Below are 4,946 nucleotides of genomic sequence, written 5' to 3' on the forward strand. Positions count from 1 at the left end.
TCGATTTTTAAATAAGTTAAACCAGTAATCAAATCAATAAGGTATTTTTTATCGATTTTTAGTCCTTAAAGGTTCGATTTTCGATTTAACCAATAAGAAAATATGCATAAAATAAAAATAGTAGCAACTAATTAACAAGAAAAAAAATAAAATCTTAATTGCAGCAAAAATTCTACATAATTTGTTTTATTTTACAAGAATCTTCAAGCTTGAATAGGTTTTCGTGAAGGTCTGCGTAAACTATACCCTCCACAGACTTAATTTGTCAGACTAAATTGGTTTAATTGTGTTATTTACACCTAATTTTTACACATTATTCTTATATTAAAATACATACTGACGTGTCACATTTATGATCAAAAGGCGCAAATTATTTTTATTACATTTTAGTATCATTTTTTATAATTTTCTAACTCAAATACAACATTTTATATGATTTTTATTAATATTTTAAATCATTTCTCACGTAATTGTGCACACTCACATTTTTTGCAAATACATTATCCAGTTTTCATTATTATTTTATTATTAGTATTATTATTGTTTGTTATTTTTATTACTATTATTTAAATAAATAGCCTAAATTAATCAATTTGTCTGATCTATTTAATTTTTGACCCAATTTTTACCACAATATAATGATTTTAGCCCAAGTTCTATTTAATTTATTGCAATTATAGCCAAAATTGATCCAACTTTTAACCCCCAAATTAAAATTCAATGGGTGGCCTTCTTTTTAAATAATTTTGAACTCAGTCGTTGATCAAAACTAATCAAACGGCTGAGATCGTTCAACTCATTCTTTCTTCTTTAACTCAAAACACCAAACCCTAGTTTTTATTTTTTCACAAAAATAGTCGTACATCATCCCTCTCTCTCAACCTTCTATCTCTACACTCTCATCCCCTCTTCATCAGCATCCATGGCTGCTGCCGGCTATCCCAGCGACAGTGAGCCTCCTCTCTCCCACTCTCTCTCTCTACAAACTCTCTCTTCTCTACCTTCTCTCTAAAAAAAAATCATTACCGACCTCCTTCACCGCTCTACCTCGCTGACTTTCATCTCCGCTACGCCTCCCTCCGTTCATCTTCAACAGCAGTCGTCCAGCACCGCCATCGGCGAAATAGCGCCACCACCATCTCTCCTTCTCAAACAGCCATCGCCATCGCTCTCTCCGTCACCGATGCTCTCCTATCCCGCCACCAATTGCTTCTCCAGCCTCTCTCCTGCAACTTAGTTCTGCATTCAGTGAAGTGGGATCACATCATTTTAGATGAGACAAGTCACACATTCACAGATTCATGCATTAAGTAGTTATTTTCTTCGATTGACATTTTCTACCTGTGGTTTGAGTTTTTATTGGTAATTTCAATTGTAAAAAATAGTTTTGATAGTTTTAAAATGATTTTTTCAGTTTTATTGGTGAATTTTTATTGCAGTAGTGTCTCGATGTATTTTTATTTTGTGATTTTTTTGCTTTTTTGAGCTCATATTTGTGATTTTAGTTGCAAAGTGTTTTGATAGATTTGTTTTGTGATTTGTAGATTCAGGAGGAATTCTTTGTATATGTATTATTTTTTGTTGTGACAAAGTAGAAAAAAAGGACAATAGAAATAATATGTAGACAAAAATGGTGTTAGGTTAAGGAATCTCGGCAAAGAAAATTGTAGTTGATGCTCTCCATCAAATGCTTGGTAGACTTTCATCAATTTTAGCTGAGGAATTGTTGAATGGACAAAGAGTTGCTAGATGTGAAGAAATTTGTTTATCAGTTGGACTTGTTAGGTAGAAAATGAAGTATCTTAGGCTTTTAAGAAAGGGGATGAATACTAAGACTTCTCGTGGACCTATTCACTTGGTGCTCTTCCAAAATTCTCTGGAGGAAAATCTGTGAGTTAGTTTGTTTTCATTTTTATGTTTTGATTGGTGATTTGGTGAAATAGTGCGTGTAGGTTTATTTTGTGCATTGAAAATTCAGTAATAATTATTTGTATATATTTTGTAATTTAAAGAATCATCAAGTATATATATATATGTCTTGAGATGGGGGTCTATCAGAAACAACCCCTCTACTTCTCTGGAGGTAGTGGTATGGACTGCGTACATTTTATCCTCCCCAGACTCCACTATGTGGAAATACACTAGGTTTGATTTTGTTGGTTTGAGAACATTCTTGGTTTCCCTTCACGTGGTGTTCATTTAATGTTTATGCAATTTTTAAAATAAACACCAGTTCTTCGAGTCGATCATGTTCTTAGAGGTGCAAATGTGGAGACCGGTATGGTGAACTATTAATGTGTTGTGGTGAGTTTGAATAAACCTATCCTCTTAACTACTGAATAATGTGCTATCAGCTATATAGTTAACTTCTGAATAATGTGAAGAATATTATGGTGTTTATGAAGAAACCTATTTAGTTTACTGCTAAATAATGTAGGCGATTAGGAGCTGAAGAAAACAAAACTTTATGATAAGAAAACTAGACTATTCATTTTCTTCAGTGATATTCTAGTGAGTAACTTATTTAAATATTATATGACTAATATTTCATTAAAATTGAACAAAAAATAGCAATGTTACACTTTCAGTTATTACAATGGACAGTGCATATGTATGCACATTAGCAATACCAAAAAGTAGGCAACAAAAAGTATTACTTACTTCTTTTATGTAGTCAAATAATGTAGTCAAATAACAATTCAAATACATGGAAAGAGCTTGAAAATGGTTTAGTGTAGTTCTTGAAAGGTGAACTTATATGTTGAAATTAGTAAAGTGTAATCACTTGAAAATGTGAATTCATGAATTGAAATTGGTTTAGTGTTGGTACTTGAAATGTGATTCATGACTTTAAAATGGTTAGTCTTAGTCACTTGAAATGTGTACTAGTGACTTGAAAATGGTTACGTGTAGTTATTTGAAAATGGTTAAGTATAGTGACTTAAAAATGTGAATTAGTTATTTGAAAATAGTTAAGTGTAGTGACTTGAAATGCTAGTACATGACTTGAAAATAGTTAAGTGTATTTACTTGAAAATGGTTAAGTATAGTGACTTGAAATGTCAATTAGCTATTTGAAAATGGTTAGAGTGTAGTGACTTGAAATGTGAATAAGTTATTTAAAAATTATTAAGTGTAGTGACTTGGAAGAAATGGTTTAGTGTAGTTACTTGAAATTGCAAACTTGTGACTTGAAAACGGTTACTAGTGACTTGAAAATGGTTTAGTGTAGTTACTTGACATGTGAATTAGTTACTTGAAAGTAGTTAAGAATAGTGACTTGAAATGAATGATTAAGTGTAGTGACTTGAAAATGGTTAAGTATAGTTATTTTAAATGTGAAGTAGTTACATGAAAATGGTTAAATATAGTGACTTGAAATGTGAATTAATTATTTGAAAATGGTTAAGTGTAGTGACTTGAAATGTGAATTAGTTATTTGAAAATGGTTAACTGTAGTGACTTGAAATGTCTACTAGTTATTTGAAAATGGTTAAGTGTGGTGACTTGAAAATGGTTAAGTGTAGTTACTTGAAAATGCTTAAGTATAGTGACTTGAAATGTTAATTAGATATTTGAAAATGGTTTGAGTGTAGTGACTTGAAATGTGTACTAGAGAATAAGTTATTTGAAAATTATTAATTGTAGTGTCTTGAAAATGATTAAGTGTAGTTACTTGAAATTGTGAACTTGTGACTTGAAAATGGTTAAGTGTAGTTACTTGAAATTGTGAACTTGATGCTTGAAAATGGTTAAGTGTAGTCACTTGAAATGTGTACTAATAACTTTAAAATAATAAAGTATAGTCACTCAAAAATGATTAAGTATATTGACTTGAAATGTGATTTAGTTAATTGAAAATAGTTAAGTGTAGTGATTTGAAATGTGTACTAGTGACTTGAAAATATTTTAAGTGTGGTGACTTGCAATGTGAATTAGTTATTTGAAAATGGTTAAGTATAGTGACTTAAACGTGTAATGGTTAAGTGTAGTTACTTAAAATGTCTACTAGTTATTTGAAATTGGTTGAGTATAGTGAAATAATAAGTCAATTAGATATTTGAAAATGGTTTGAGTGTAGTATCTTGAAATGTGTACTAGTAACTTGAAAATAGTAAGTGTAGTCACATGAAATATGAACTAATGACTTGATTTTTATATGTTTTGATGTAAACTTGCATATAGATGACATCCGGTGGTAACGGTGATTGGCCTCGTCTTGATAAGAGTTTGAAGTCAACTGCTAAAAAGAAATCTCGGACACCCGTAGACTCCAATGAAAAAACTTTAGGATTGTCTAAGTGTTTTAGTGGTTTTTGGATTAATTATTAAGTGTTTTGTATTTTGGATTTGATTTTTTAAGTACTGTTAATTTGAATTACTTAAATGTTTTGATAATGTAGTGCGTTGTATGATTATTTTAGAAATGTGTGTTGTATGAGCTGTATATATTGAATTGCATTTTTATTTGGCAGGTGGGATGTAAAAAAAGAGAAAATTTTTGCATCTAAAAAAATGCAGAAAAGCGATGGACATAGTCCCTTTTGTCTGTCGCTTTTCTGAATTTTTTAAAAATAAATTTTAAAAAAGTGATGGCCAACGTCGCTTTTTTTCATCATTATGAAGAACAAAGAGCGATGACCAACGTCGCTTTTCGTCTTCATTATGAAAAAAAAGATTTTATTTTTCTCAAAATACGACAGACAATGTCGTTTTTTCTGAATTTTTTAAAATCTTTCCTTCACTAAAACGAAGCATTTTGTTCATCATGTGTCCTTTACATGAAGAAAAAAAATAGCGCATAGCGTCGCTTTTTCTAAAAGTAACTAAAAATATTTTTTTCTCAAAAATTGATGTTGTCTGTCGTAAAAAAAGTGACGCATGTCGTCATTCTTAAAAAACAATGGGCCTTTTTGAGATGAAAAAAAAGTGTCGCTTTTCCATCG

Source organism: Capsicum annuum, unplaced genomic scaffold, assembly GCF_002878395.1.
Source record: "Capsicum annuum cultivar UCD-10X-F1 unplaced genomic scaffold, UCD10Xv1.1 ctg1714, whole genome shotgun sequence".
NCBI lineage: Eukaryota > Viridiplantae > Streptophyta > Magnoliopsida > Solanales > Solanaceae > Capsicum > Capsicum annuum.